The following is a 17,073-nucleotide window of genomic DNA, read 5'->3' on the forward strand; positions in this document are numbered from 1 at the left end:
GGAAAAACTATGCCACAAAAAATTTATGTTCATCTGAGAAGCATCACCCTACTTTTGGCCCATTTATTCTTTTTCTCCTGTGTAAACAGATAAAAGAGACTTTGGGAGTCCTGAATCTGCGGGAAATAATTCAGCAGCAGGTTATGAATGAGGAAAGGTACAAAAGTTATTATTTGGCCTTAAATTGGACCAGCAATTATTTCAGTACTAAATTGTTCTGAAGTCTACCTCTGAACCTTTCCTCTTTACCCCTATGTTATATGCCTCTCAAGTGACTTATTATTATTACTCGGAGGTGGGGAGAGGGAAGTTGGTTTAAAAAGTTGAGAATTTAAAAACAGGTTTAATTTTTTAAATTAGCATTGTGGTACGATTAAATTTGAGACCCACGGAGCCAATTGAGATTAATTATGAGCCTTTATTAGTTGGCCTGCGACTGATTCTCCCCACTAGAGAATCAGCCCCGAGCCTCCAGAAGACTCAACTACCTGTGACCCTGTGCAAGTTACAGAACCTCTCTGTGCCTCAGTTTCCCCATCTATAAAATAAAAATTATAAGGATACTTACTTCATACCAACTTTATTAAATAAGTTACTATTTACAAATTACTTAGAATGGTACCGGAAACATAGCAAGTGCTATGTGAGTATTTATAAAATATGTAAGTACTCTTACAGGAATACTTACAGGTGTATGTGAAGGTCATCTGTTATGTGAACTCTAATAGAAGAAAAATGGTTGAGAACTGCAGCTTTATTTCTTCATTTTTAAATTTTTGAAGAACTGTCACATATATTTTCTTGTTTATCTTTACCACAACACTCTAAGGCAAAGAAATGATAAAAGCATTAACACTTGAATGACTTGCCCGAGGTAATATAGATAATTAACAGCAAGAAGAGAGGTAGAACTAGAATCTCTTGGTTTTCTAGGGGCATCTACATTTCTAAAAAGTTGGACTACATGATTAGAAATCATTATGTGACAGTAGAAAATGATTGGCCGGAGGAGACGAAAATGAGGGTGAGATTGAGCCAAAGCGAAGTATAAAACAGGCTTTATTAGGGTCTGCGGGCGAGGTTCACTGGTCCCGAGGAAAGGGGCCAGAGAAGTCGCGTGTGCCTGGGGTATAGGCGCAGTTTTTAAAGATTTTGGCCCAGGATGTTGGTGGGGTTACAGGGCGGGGACTTTTCTGTTTGGCTGATCTCGCCACCTGGGAAGTCTCTGCTGTAACTTTGGTTGTGAGCCGTCGGCCATCTTAGGTATTGAGCCACCTTCCCGCTGGTGTAATGGCACCCATGAGCAACCGAACAGAAAATATTTATTGATAAAACATCACACTTTAAATGTATACAAAGGCAGTTAAAAAATCATTTTATCCAACTTTATCATACAGAATACAATCTGATTTCTGATTATAGATTCATTTTGATCTAGTCGGTAAGAATATTAATTTTTAATATAGTGAAATAGCCTTCTGTTATGGTCAGAGTTTTTCAGCAATTATTAGGTTCTTTCAATAATTATCAGGAGCTTCTGATGATTTAAGATCATTTAGGCCATGCCTGTCTCCCACCACCCTATACCCAAGATATGTTACAATGACAGTAAGTCTTAGGCCAAATTCTACTAAGGAAACTATCACTTGCAAAGAGTTACCATAGAAGCTATTCTTGAATCTTAGTTAAACATCATACTCCCTGTCATCAGACACTTATTCAATGAGATATTGGGTTTTATTCCCAGGCTCTGCCATGGATATGGGAAAAGGTTATAGACTAAGGATTTTGGAAAGTTGGCTTTTGTTTTTTGTATAAAGTGTACATGCAGGAGGAAACAGCGGAGCATCTAACAGTCAGAAAAGCCAAAGACGCCTCAATTCTGAGGACATTAAAAGTGACTCAAGAACACATTTTGAAAAGAAATTCAGATATACATTGAAAAAAATAAAAACAGGGATCATGGCATTAGTTTGGAAGAACAAATAACAATGTGACATTAGGTGGCTCATGATGTTAGTTCCAATGAGTAAATTAAGGATTTTAAAAAATGAATTGAGATTTAAAATTTTAAAGCATATACTATACTTTTCTGTTGATTGTAGAGGAACTGATTTTGTCACCATATTCTCACCTCTTTGGATATAAAACTCCATACATTTATACCTATATATTTTTTAGTCTTTCTAAGCGCTGTCATTGTTCACTGTAAGAGACTTGGGGAAGGTGAAAGTGGTAAGAAGAGGGTTAGAAGAAACCTCTTGGTAGGCAGCAGCAGCAAACTACAACTGTGAGTGAGGTAAAGTTGAATGAATCCTGTAGCCACTATTAGAATAATGGCTTTTCAAATTTATAACACAGTCCTGAGGTTGTCTTGTGTCTCCAGGTACTTCTTCCGTACTCCCTTGTAGTAGTGTTTTGTTAATCAGGGTACTTCGAGAAACACAGTCATTTTGATTGGCTCTGGTGTGACTTTGATATACCCCATAAACTGAAAACTTTCTTGCTTTTTGGCCAACAAGATGATCTGCATTTGCTTTGTAACTTCCTGCCTTGGGAAAAGTACTACTGGAGGCCGTAGAACTTGGTGTTAGGGTATATTTTCAGAGAGACATTCAGAGCAAGAAAAAAAGTGTTCTTTTTGTCTTTTGTTCTTTTTTTTTAATTTTGTAAAGCAATGAGGTAATCTTGCCTCACGGGCATATTTTCCATGGGAAATTTCTAATCCCAGTCTATCAGTGGGATGCTCCTAGTTTAACTCTTGATTTTAAAATATTGCCTCATTTATTTTATTTTATATATATACATATATGAGATATATATATGTATATATATATATATATATATATATACACACACACACACACAACATATCTTACAGGATTCTAGATTTCTAACACAATTAACATAATTTGTTATTTACTAACAATATCATAGTTCTAAGATAAAAAACACAACAGTGATACAAACAAACTTACTAGAATAAAGTCTAAACATTTCTATGTATTTCCTTTTGTTTTTAAACTTCATTACTCTTAGGATTTGCAGTCAAATTGCTTCGTTCAGGAAATTATAGTCTTTGTTTGGCTATATAATTACAATACAATGAATAATTTGGTTCGATTGTTTTCATTAGCTTTCCTTTTGAAGGACTTGGAATACTATCAACTGACAATTTAAATTCTTAAGACATTGGAAGCTTTTAACTACTAGTCATTTCTTGGTGGCTATTGTTAGCTAGGAAAGAGAAAGGTCTCCTCTAGTTGAAATAAAATAAAATGCAATTAGCTCAGTGTTTGAAATTCTGTATGTCATCTAAAACATCATTATCTCCAATGAAAAATATAAACTATATATATCAACATATAAATAAGTATTCTTGAATTTCTAGAATATCAGGCTCTCTATATAATTTTATATATCTAGTTTTATATATATTCTTAAACTCTGCTAAATCATCTCCTGATCTTTCAAGTCTTTAAATTTATTCACTTTTTTTACCGAACTACATTTTTTTCATTTTACAGTATATAACATCCTTTTATGAACTCATGATTTATAATTATTATACCAATATCCCATGACTTACATTGTTATACCAAGTTTATAGTATATGAATCCAAATCTCCCAATTAAGATTATGTTGACCTAGTACCATCAAAATCCTTACTTTTGCTTCAGAGAGCAAAACCTCATTTGTTACAACTTGTGGTTAGCAAAGAACAAAGCATAGATATGCTTTTCAGGTTTTGCCTGGAATAATGGGTCAAAATCACTTACTTCACATGTATCATTGATATCTTAGTTTAACAACTGATGCAATAAACACAGCCTTTTTTCAAAAATCTTTTGATAAATACAGATAGATATTATATTAGGACTTATGACTTCTAAAATCCAACTAAAATTTTTTTAAACACATCAAGAGTATATCAAAATAAAATGTAAATTATTTTAAAATAACTGTAAAATCGAAAGATTTTATACTTGAGAAATTCAAGTGGAAACTTTTCTATAGAATTGTATAATTCTCAGATTATCTGGGTTCTGTTACAATGGAATTTGTAAAGAACACCCAGATTTGCAATTATAACACATTTCAAATGAAAAAATGGATAAGCTGGACAAAAAGATAATTCACTTCCTGGGTGGGACATAGCTAGATAGCTCAAGATTTCCTTATGCTATTCAGAATGGCATACATTTTTAAACATGAATATTTTATTTTTGGAATTTTTTACTTAACATTTTAAAATCGTGGTTGACCATTGGTAACTGAAATCGTGAAAAATGAAACTACATAAAAAGAGAAACTACTGTACATTTCTTTTTAAATTGCAGTTTAAGATTTAAAGATGACAAAATGTAATATTAAATAGCTAAAAACATAATTTTCATATAAATGTAGTTAGTCAAAGATATAGTTAATTCATTAATGAGGGAACTAGCAGGATAGCAAAACTGGATCCAAGGAAGATTCGTTAAAGAACACTAAAATAAAATGCTAAGTTAGATGCAAAACAGGACAATAAAGCTTAAATCTGTGAGGTTGTATTATCTATAGGGCAGACATTAATGTACATTTTTACCAGATCTAAATCATTTGCAACTCACTTTACATAGTATGACCTTTAATCAATGGAAAATATAAGTCAGACAAAGGTATAATCCCCTAGTAAGCTGACTCTTATTAATGTAGGGAGGAGGCAAGAGAACTAAATGTTAAATCAAGCTGTATTCAGAGACTGCAATATGGTCATCAGCCCTACAGCCAGACCTTGAGGAAACCTGCAGAGCAAAGGAAGACTTCTGCTGGGGTTGCTTACAAATCATTTCCCACACACTGTGAAGGAAAAACAGAAACAGTCTTTAAGTGGTGCCCTACACAAAATAAAATCATTCATTCCCTATGTGACTAAAACCACGGGGAACCTATGGATCAAAGTCTGGGACTTGCCAGTAGGCCTTTCATGTTACATAGTCTTACCTGTTTATGCTACATACTCTTATTCTTTTAACACAATATACTCATAGCATCAAAGAAAAATGGATACACAAAATCTTTAAACTATAATTCACAGAAACTAAAGAATGACATATAAACAGAATTCTCTGAACATTGGGGTCCCTCTGAGTCTCTCTCAGGCTCTCTGGAGAAAGGGGTGACCTGATTAGTTCTGTCTTCTTTAATAAAATATTCATATTTTATCAGATTTTTATTTCCAAAACATACATTGCAAGTTCGAAAATTTTTTTGTGCATGCGAATACTTGTTAGGAAAAATGTATCTAGCATCAGAAATAAGGCAAAATGATGAGTGTGTGTTCTTTCACTGTCATACTGGAACAGTGTCTAATAATAATGCAGGACAGGGCAAATCTCCCTGAGCTGGGGGAGCTCAAGCATTACACTGAGAGAGCTCTTGGCTGAGCATGCAAAAAAAATTCAAATGTCCACCAGAATTAGAATCAAAAATGAAAGTTTATTAGAGAAGCGGTAACATTCTATAGACAGAGCATGGTCTCCTCTCAGAAGTAGTGAGCCTGAGAGAGACTCAGAGGAACACAGAGACAGTGCCTTTGTTTCCTCATCTGTTCTATATAGCTCTTAGAGGGTTCAGAAAGATTGCATAAGTTTCTGACACAGTAAGTGATTAGTAAATGTTAGAGCTTACTACTTTGAAGGTTCACTCTGATATAAAAACAAACCATATTCTACCATTCTAGTGGACCAAAGAGGTATGGTCAAGTGGTATGGTCAGGTCACAAGGTGATCTGGAAAGTGGGGAGGACCCAGGACCCAATGGAGCAGCAGGCTTAGAGTGCTGGGCTTACTGGCTTTTTATACTTACTTCATGCAAGAATGACAGAATCTGTATATTCATTTAAATACATGTAAAACCATTAAAATATCATTTATTTCATCCATGAAAATTATTTTCTAAATATCTTCTATGTTAATTAATATTCTGGTGCAGATTTTACCAATGGCATTTGAAGTGGTGACTGGATACCTCTGTCATGTAGATTTCTGACTGGGGGGTTCTTCCAACCACTAAGGAGTCACATTAGAGGTATAAATTAAAGTTAATTTATATATATATATATATATATATCATAGTATTTATACTTAAAAATTACCACACAGATAATACAACCCCTCAGTAAGTGTAGTGAAGGTTAAGGCACAAATCAACTCTGCCCCCCAGAGTACTTGTTAGGTTTCTCTCACACTGGAATAACTGCAATGTTTATTAAGCAGTGCCCACATTTAATATTTTTACCATTTTTCTCCTTACCAATATAGCTGCATTGATTTAATTTGGGCATCACTATGCTATTCGTAAAATAAAATATTATTACAGAAGATAGTTTATGTGATAGAAAATCAATCATGTGAGCCTTATGAAGAATTTCAAATCTCATTATATTGGAATTATAATTTTTCATATTTGTGCAGAGAATTCTCTTAAAGGGAATGATTAAGGAAAGATTGGAGAAGATTGTGATGTGATGCATATAGGAGTATATTAATTAAAATCCATTTTTTATTTAGATTTACTCAGTTTTTAACCTAATGTCCTTTTCCGTTCCAGGGTATTATATTATATTTAGTTGTCATGTCACCTTTAGGCTCCTTTTTGATGTAACAGTGTCTCAAACTTTCCTTGTTTTTGATAACCTTGACAGTTGTGGGAAGTACAGCTCAGGTATTTTTTGAGAATAATTGAGAATATTCTCAATTTGGATTTTTTTGAAATTTTTCTCATGATTAGACTGGGGCTTTGGGTTTTGGAGAGGAAAGTCACAGAGGTAGAGAGCCATTTCATCATATCATGTCAAGGGTACATACTATCAACACAAGTTATCACTCTTGTTACTGACCTTGAACACTTGGCTAGGGTAGTTTGTCATCTTTCCCCACTATACAGTTATTTTTTTTCTCCCTTTCAATACTGTACTCTTTGGAAAGAAGTCATTATGCAGAGTACATTTAAGAAATGAGGAGAGAATCTTAAACTTTCAAAACTATATAAGTAATGCAGACAATTAGGAAAATGTACATACAGAAAGAAATCCCTATATACGCCATTCAGTGACTTACTTTTTTCACTTATATTGTGAAAATATTTTTATGCCAAAAAATGTTTCTACAGCATGATGGCAACAGCCACAGTTATACAATGGTATTAACACACCATCATCCTTTCAGCTGTCCACTGTTGGCTATGTGAATACAGACTCCTGGAACAATAAAGCCCAAGGTCATGGTTGTGCTGTCCTCACAATTAAGGGCTTAGTGTAGAACAACTTAGGAGAAGTCTATTAGTTGTCCTTATTATTATTTTATTATTTTTTGAGTCTTCATTGTGCTATGGTATAGAAAAAGTCCCTTATTTCCTAATTCTATTCTTTTATGGAGGGGAAAAAAATCACAAAGTAATATATAGAATTTATTTAATATATTACAAGATGTTTCAGAGGTACAGAGCAGATATAAACTAATATGTAATATTGTCAGAAAAATTATTTGAAACTTGGCAATAGGTAAAAGAGATTAATGGGTTCTTATAGCTGCAGAGACTTATGAGCAACTGGCAGACAGCCGTAGGCCTTTTGTTGAGTTGCCACAGGCCCAGTACTTGGGGTAACCGACCTCAGTTCACAGCATGTTCTCTCCAACTTACCCCCAGATCCAGAACAGGCAATAACTATTCATGGATCGTTTTGCAGTTCCTACCAGGTAACCTCAAACAATCAAAGGCAGTGGCTGACCTTGGCCTACTATGGAGATCCTCCCAAGTGTCCCTAGAATCAATGTATCCAGAGGCTGGCATCAGACCACAACAGAGCACCATCTAACTAACCCCATAGCAAAACACTGAAAGGGTGGTCTCAACAGGTACACAAGCTGGTTGGGGTGAATCGTACTCCTTAGGGTAAGCCCCCCACACAGCAATTTATACCCTGTGCGTGTGGTCAATCCCCACAGATAGTCAGCCTGAGAGTCAGTCCCATATACTGGCATGCTAAGAGCAAACAAGGCTTAGATACAACAGGTGAACTCTCACAACACACACAAGGAACATGCCCAGACCCCTGGAGCAGGCAATTAGGGAGACTGTGTCATGGGACATACAAGACACCTACTACATAAGGCTACCTGGCCAAGGCTAGGTGTAACAAATCTTCCTGTCACATAGAAAGGAACACAGAGAGGCAACTAAAATGAGAAAACAAAGAAACATGCTGCAAATGAAACAACAGGAGAAAACACCAGAAAAAAGCTAAATGAAATGAAAACAAGCAACCTATCAGAGACAGTGTTCAAAACACTGATTATAAGAATGTCCAAAGAACTTAGGGAAAGAAGAGATGATCTCAATGAGGATTTAAACAGAGAGACAGCAAGAATAAAAATAACCCCATAAACCATTAAAAAGAGCCAGACAAAAATGAAGAATACACTAGAAGAAATCAGCTATAGATTAGATGAACAGTGGATTAGAAGACTGAATCAGCAATTTGGAAGACAAAGTAGACAAAGTAGCAGAAAACAATTAGAACAGCAAAAAGAAAAAAAAATTAAATTAAAAAAAGTTTAAGACACTTCTGGAACAACATCAAATGGATAAACATCTGCCTCATAGAGGTGCCAAAAGAGAGAGAGCAAGGGATTGAGAACCTATTTGAAGAAATAATGACAGAAAACTACCCCAGCCTAGAGAAGGAAAAAGACACAAGTCAAGGAAGTACAGAGAGTCCTAAATGAGATAGACTCAAATAGACCCACACCAAGACACACCATCATTAATATACCAAAGGTTTAAAAAAACGAAGAGAGAAAATCTTCAAAGTAGCAAGGGAAAGCCAGCTAATTACTTACAAGTTTACTCCTGTAAGAAAGTCAGCTGACTTCTCAACAGAAACTTTGCAGGCCAGAAGGGATTGACATGGAATATTCAAAGTGATGACAAACAAGAACCCACAACCAAGACTGTCAATTAAAATCAAGGGTACGATAAAGAGCTTCCCAGACAGGAAAAAGCTAAAGGAATTCATCACCAATAAGCCAGAATTATAAGAAATGTTAAGAAGACTTTTGTAAAAAGAAGTGTGTGTGTGTGGGGGGGGGGGGAATCCCATAATATGAAAAGTAAAATGGCAATAACTATGTAACTAACAATAATCACATTAAATGTAAATGAGTTAAGTGCTCCAATCAAAAGACATAGGGTAGATGAATGGATAAGGAAACAAGACCCATATATATGCTGTCTCCAAGAGACATACTTCGGATCAAATGACACACACAGACTGAAAAGAAAGGAATGGAAAAAGATATTTCATTCAAATGGAAGTGAAAAAAAAGCTGGGGTAGCAGTTCTTTTATCAGACAAAATAGACTAAAACAAAGTCTATCATAAGAGACAAAGAAGGACAATATATAATGATAAAGGGATTAATACAACAAGAGGACATAACCTTAGTAAACATTTATGTGCCAATATAGGAGTACCAACAAATACAAAGCAATTATTGACCAACATAAAAAGAGGTATCGACAGCAATACATTCAGAGTAGGGGACTTTAACACCCCATTGACACCAATGGACAGATCTTCCAGACAGAAAATCAATAAGGAAATAGCAGTCTTAAATGACACACTAGACCAGATGGATTTAATTGATATTTTCAGAGCGTGTCACTCAAAAGCAGCAGAATATACCTCTTCCCAAGTGCATATAGAACATTTTCCAGGCTAGACCACATGTTAGGCCAAAAAACAAGTCTCAGGAAATTTAAGATCGAAATCATAGCAAGTATCCTCTCTGACCAGAAAGGTATCAAACTAGAAATTGACTATAAGAAAAAAAAAACTGGAAAATATACAAACACATGGAAACTCAACAACATGTTATTAAACAATGAATATGTTAACAGTGAGATCAGGAAGCAATCAGAAGATACCTAAAGACAAATGAGAATGAAAACACAATGACTCAAAATCTGTGGGACACAGTGAAACAGTTGTAGAGGGAAATTCATAGCAACATAGGCCTACCTCAAGAAACAAGAAAAAGCTCAAATAAACAATTTAACCTCACATTTAAAAGAACTAGAAAAGGAACAGCAAACAAAGTCCAAAGTGAGTAGAAGGAAGGAAATAATAAAAATCAGAACAGAAACAAATGAAATAAAGTCTAGAAAAAAAATACAAAAGATCAACAAAACCGAGATGGTTCTTTGAAAAGATTAAACACAATTGATAAACCTTTACCTATACTAATTAAGAAAAAAGAGAGAGGACTCAAATAAAATCAGAAATGAAAGAGGAGAAGTAACTGAGGACTCCACAGAAATACAAAGGATCATAAGAACATACTATGAGCAATTATATGCCAACAAATTGGACAATCTGGAAGAAATGAACACATTCCTAGAAATATACAATCTCCCAAGACTGAGTTGAAAAGAAACAGAAAACCTGAACCTACCAACTACCAACAACGAAATCATATCAGTAATCAAAAACTCCCCCAAAACAAAAGTTCTGGACCAGATGGCTTAATAGGTGAATTTTGCCAAACATTCAAAGAAGAATTAATACCTATTCTTCTCAAACTCTTCCAAAAAATTCAAGAAGAGGGAAGGTTCTCTACCTTTTTTATAGGCTACCATTACCTTGATTCCAAAACCAGGCAAAGACGTTACAAAAAGAAAAGAAAACTATAGGCTGATATCTCTTATGAACATTGATACAAAAGTCCTCAATGAAATATTAGCAAACCAAATTCAGCAATATTTTTAAAATATCATACACTATGATCAAGTTGCATTTATTCCTGGGATGCAAGATTGGTTCAATATCCACAAATCAATTAATGTCATACATCACATTAACAAATCAAAAGATTAAAAGCCATATGATCATATCAAGAGATGCAGCAAAAGCATTCGACAAAATCCAGTATCTTCTTATGATGAAAACTCTCAGCAAAGTGGGGATAGAGGGAACATGTCTCACCATAATAAAGGTCACATGTGACAAACCTACAGCTAACATCATACTCAATGAGAAAAAGCTAAAAGTATTTTTCTTAAGATGAGGAACAAGACAAGGATGCCCACTTTCACCACTTCTATTTAATATAGTATTGGAAATCTTAGCTACAGTAATCAGACAAGAAAGATAAATAAAACACATCTAAATTAGAAAAGAAGCAGTAAAACTCTCATTATTTGCAGATGACATGATATTATATATGAAGAACCCTAATGATCTCACCAAAAAAAAAAAAAAAGGTTAGAACTGATAAATGAATTAAATGAATTCAATAAAGTAGCAAGATACAAAATTAATATTTGAAGTTGTTTGCATTTTTATACATCAACGATGAACTATCAGAAAGAGAAATTAAGAAAACAATCCCATTCTTACGGCATCAAAAACAATCAAATTAACGAAGGCGGTAAAAGAATTGTACTTGGAAAATTACAAATCATTGAAAAAAGAAATTGAAGATACAAATAAATGGAAGTATATACCATACTCATGGGTAGGAAGAAACAGCATCATTAAAATGTCCATACTACATAAAGAAATCTTTAGATTCAATGGAATCCCTATCAAAATAGCGATGGCATTTTTCAGAGACCTAGAACAAATAATCCTAAAATTTATATGAAACCATAAAAGATCCCAAAAAGCCTTGGCAAGCTTGAGAAAGAAGTACAAAGTTGGAGATACCACACTACCTGATATCAAGCTATACTACAGGAGTACAGTAATCGAAACGGCATGGTACTGGCATAAAAACATATAAATAGATCAATGGAACAGAATAGAGAGCCTAGAATAAATCCACTTAATCTATGACAAAGGAGGCAAGAACATACAATGCAAGTAATGACAGTCTCTTCAACAAATGGTGTTGGGAAAACTGGACAGAAACATACAAAAAAAAAAAGAAAAGAAAAGAACTGGACCACCTTCTTACACCATATACAAGAATAGACTCAAAATGGATTAAAGACTTATAAATATAAGACACAATCAATAAAATTTCTAGAAGAAAACATAGGCAGTAAATTCTGTTATTGGTATGAAGAATTTTTTTTTGGATATATCTTTTTGGACAAGACAAACAAAAGAAAAAATAAATAAATGGGACTTCATCAAATTAAAAAGTTTGTGTGCAGCAAAGGGAACCATCAACAAAACAAAACAAAAAAAACCCCTACTCATTGGGAGAAGATATTTGCCTATGATACATCTGACAAGGGGTTGACATTCAAAATTTAGAAAGAACTCATAAACTCAATAACAATAAAAAATCCAGAAGACCTAAATAGGCATTTCTCCAAAGAGGAAATGCAGATGGCCAATAGACATATGAAAAGATGTTCAAGGTCACCAATCATCAGAGAAATGTAAATTAAAACCACAATGAGATATCATCTCATACCTGTCAGATTGGCCATCATCAATAAGGCAAAAAACAATGAGTGTTGAAGAGGGGGAAAAATGGCGTACATGATAGAGGCTCTGTTCATCTCTCTGGTAATCAAAACAAAGTTGTGAAGGAAACAAGCAGCAGCAGCAAGAAAAAATCACCTGGGATTTAAAGGAACAAGTTACCATCTAGGGAGAAAGCACACTCCAAGAAAGCACACCGCAATGGAAGAAGGTAGGACAGGGTGAGGATATGGGACTGCCCAATCTCAAGTGGCTGAGACAGAAGCTGTGGCTGTGGCTGTGGCTGTGGCAGTGGCAGCAGCTGTAGCAATAGCAGCAGCAGCAGCAGCAGCAGCAGACGCCTCTTAAAGGGGCCTCTCGCATCCATGAGTGGACTTTCGCAGTGACGGACCTGCACACTCTGAGCACCAGTGCTGATTGGCCTGCATGCAGTGGGCATCAGGAACTTACAGGGAGACATTGTCAGAGTGAGGGCCAAGGTGAGACTCGCTCTGTATAGAGTTGCCATTGATATCCATTGTTCTTTGTTGAACCTTTCCCCCTCTCAGTGTGTGGACACAGCACTGCCATAGCTCTGACATCATCAAACTGGATAACAGAGGTGGTTCAGCCCAGAGGATTCCCTGAAACCCTGCATCCCCCAACTCACAGCCTCATTGAGTGTATCCTCAATGAGTCAGGTGCTCCTTATTGAGCAGTACCTAGACTCAGACTGGAGGCAGCTGGCCTTAGTTTCTGGTATGGCCTTTTGAGGTAACTACAAGCATAGCATCTGTGGATTGCTTGCTGAATCTTTACAGGTGGCCCCAGAGGAGCACAAGCTTGGCCTAAAGTTGGCCTGCAGCTAAATCCCTTTCAAGACTGTACCACTGGACACCTACTTCACAAATCCGCACCAATAAGACCAGGAGACTTAGGAACTTTGCTTAGTATAAAGAAACAGACACGGAAAAGCAGCCAAAATAGGAAGACAAAGAAGTGAAAATCATATAAGAGAACAGAACAGAGATCTAGATATAATGGAGTCAAGTAATCTAACAGATGCAGAGTTCAAAACTGGTTACAAAGATGCTTAATGAACTTTTGGAAAGTGAAGATAAATTCAGTGAGAACTTCATAAAAAAACATAAAAATGAAAATGGAAATATAAAAGGGAACCAGTCTGAAATGAACACATTATCCAAGATAGAAGTATATTAAATGGATAAACAAAGAAACAGAGTGAATAAAGAAAAAAATCAATGTCCTATCTAGAGGGTGGGAAAGCCAAGGACACACAATCAGAATTGCAAAAGAGCATAAGGGACACTATTCAGGATCCAAATATCCATCTGATCAGTGTAACTGAGGAAAATCAAGATGTTGAACAGCTGTTTGAAGAAATAATGATGAAAAACTTCCCAAACCTGGTGAGGGAAATGGACATAAACCCCAGGAAGCTCAGAGAATTCCAAAAGTCGGGGATCCAAAGAGGCCCACATCAAGACATATATCATAATTAAAATGCCAAAAGTTAAATACAAAGAAAGAATATTAAGAGCAACAAGAGAAAAACAGATAGTAGCTTATAAAGGAAAACCCATAGTACTAACAGCTGATTTCTCAAAAGAAACTATGCAGAAGAGCGTGGCAAAAAATATTCAACAGGATAAATATTCAACAGGATCTACAACTAAGAACAATTTATCCAGCAAAGCTATTATTTAGAGTTGAAGGACAAATAAAGGGCTTCCCAGACAAAAATAAGTGAAAGGAATTATCACCACCATGCCAGTGTTACAGGAAATGTTGGAGGGACTTCTTTAAGAAGAAAAAACATGTATTAAAAACAGGAATAAAGAATGATAACAACTACATTCCTATCAATAAGTACCTCCAATGGAAAAGAATTAAGTTCTCCAACTAAAAGAGAGGATGAATGGAAATGAAAACAAGACTCCTACATGTTGCCTATAAGAGACTCACTTCAGATTAAAAGACATACACAGAATAAAAGGACTGGGATGGAAAAAAGTATTGTTTTGATGGATCTAGAAGGTATTTAAGTTAGACAGAAAAAGATATAAGGAATAAAAAGAACAAACTAATCAAAAACAGACTCACAAACATAGTGGACAATTTGGTGACAGACAGAGGAGAGGGCTGTTGGGGGGCTGGGAGAACAGAGTGAAGGGTTAAAGAAGTACAATTTAGTAGTTGATGGATGGTCATGGGGATGGGAAGCATGGCATAGAGAATGCAGTTAGCATTAATATGTTGGCTACATGGAAGGTCAGGGTAGGTAGGGAGCAATTGGACGGATCATTTTATGAACTATATAGATGTTTAACCAATGTACTGTACACTTGAAACTAATTAAAATAAATAAATTAGAAAAAAATGATTGTTGACGAGGATGTGGAAAAAATGGAACCCTTGTGCACTGTTGGTGGGATTACAAATTGGTACAGCACTATGAAAAACAGTTTGGAGTTTCCTCAAAAAATTAAAAATAGAACTACTTTTGACCCAGCAGTTGAACCTCTAAATATTCATCCAATAAAAACCAAACACTGCTTTGTAAAGATCTATGCACCCCTATGTTCATTGTAGCATTATTCTCAATAGCCAGGATGTGGAAGCCAACTAAATGCCATCGATATACGATTATAAAGTTATGGTACATATAGACAATGGACTATTACTCTGCCATAAAAAATAAAATTAAACCACTTGCAACAACATGGATGGAACTAGAGGCTATTATGTTGAGTAAGATAAGTCAGGCAGAGGAAGATAAAACCAGATGATTTATGTTACACGTGGAATCTAAGGAACAAAAGAAATGAACACACTAAATGAAAACAGACTCACAGATACAGAAAACAACTGGTGATTGCCAGAGGGGAGGTGGGTTGGAGGGGCAGGTGAAAAGAGTGAAGCGATGAAGAAGTACAGATTAATAGCTACAAAACAGGAAGAAATGTAGAGTACATCATAGGGAATATAGTCAATATTATTCTAATGGCTGTGTGTAGTACCAGATGGATGCTAAAGTAATATGGGGGATCACTTTATAAATTATATAGATGTCTAATCATTTCACTGTATACCTGAAACTAATATAAAAATTTTTTTTAAATACCCCCCAACGGTATTATATAATGAAAATTGTTTATACTTATTTTTCAGCACTATTTTAATATCTCAAAATGTGCTTTGATTATGATGTTTTAGCAGAATATTAACTGCTTTTTATGCAATTTTCTATATAATCTAATAGCACAATATTATGTAACACATTCTGGTTTAATGAGTACTTATTTACTGAAGAACTCTTAACCTGATTATATACTTAGAATTTTTCATTCCTTACATATTAGTGAAAGTATAATTAGAAAAAGCAATTGGAATAAACTCCAAAATACTATAGTTAATAGGTAAATCTTGACCACATTGTTTGATCCGATGTCTCTACTGGGGTTTGGCTTTACTCAGGAGTTAACAAACTATGGTCCATGGGTCAAATCTGGCCTGTCACCTGTTTTAGTTAATAAAGTTTTATTGAATTACTGCCATGTTCATTCTTATATGTACTGTCTGTGGCTGCTTTTGTGCTACAGCTGCAAAGTTGTAACAGAGACAATGTGTTTGGCAAAGACTAAAATATTTACTCTCCGGCTTCTAACAGAAAGTTTGTCGACTCCTGGCATTACCTACTTCAAGGTATAACTTTACGTATATTTAGGTAATATTCTACTTTACTAACAGAGGACATTGAACAGCAAATTGCCCTATAATAGCATCAGCTATTTTTCTGTTTTGCAAAAATTGTAATTCTTTAAAAAATACTAAACTATTTCCAATATTTTATTGATCTACATACATATTTATTATATTTATCAAAAAATATACTTCGAAATTCTCATTAGTGAACAAATTTATGTAATCAAGCTTTCTGATATATTTGCGTTATCCTGTTGACAATTGTTTCTAGTCATAAAATATTTTAATAATTTAGTCTGGCAAATAATTATTTGCCTTGGGCCTATAAAGGCATTTGTTGAGTTTTCTGTCATTTTACGCTAGGTCCACTTTTGATGAAGTGATAGGGGTTATACATTTTTGGTAATATTTGTAAAGCTACATTTTGGTGTGTTTTCAAACAGAAGAGTCCAGTTTTTATATTATTGCAAGAATAGAGGAGAAATGCATTTTCCTATATCATAAAGAACATCTTTTATTTCTCGAATTGATAATTTTCAGAAAGGAAAACCTTGGGCATTATAGAATTAAGAGAAGGCAATTTCTGAAAATTCCATGTCTTTAAAACCCAGATGATACCGATGGTAGTAACTTAATCATTTTTCAAATTCGCTAAGCTGACCGCTGTCTACAATTCTTTCTTACAATTTTTTAATTCATAAGTGGATCTATTGGTTCTTGTCCTTTATTGAAATGTTCCCATTCTTAGTTCTGGGCTATGTGCCTTTCGACAGATGCTTATTGTTTTCTGGGTGCCGGGAGGTTGAGATGTGTTTATAGATAAAGTTAAGAAGAGGATAACTGGGAAAGGACTTTACTCATTTTTCTTTCTGTCTTACCAGAACCAT

The sequence above is a fragment of the Rousettus aegyptiacus genome, unplaced genomic scaffold, assembly GCF_014176215.1.
Source record: "Rousettus aegyptiacus isolate mRouAeg1 unplaced genomic scaffold, mRouAeg1.p scaffold_m13_p_4, whole genome shotgun sequence".
Lineage (NCBI taxonomy): Eukaryota > Metazoa > Chordata > Mammalia > Chiroptera > Pteropodidae > Rousettus > Rousettus aegyptiacus.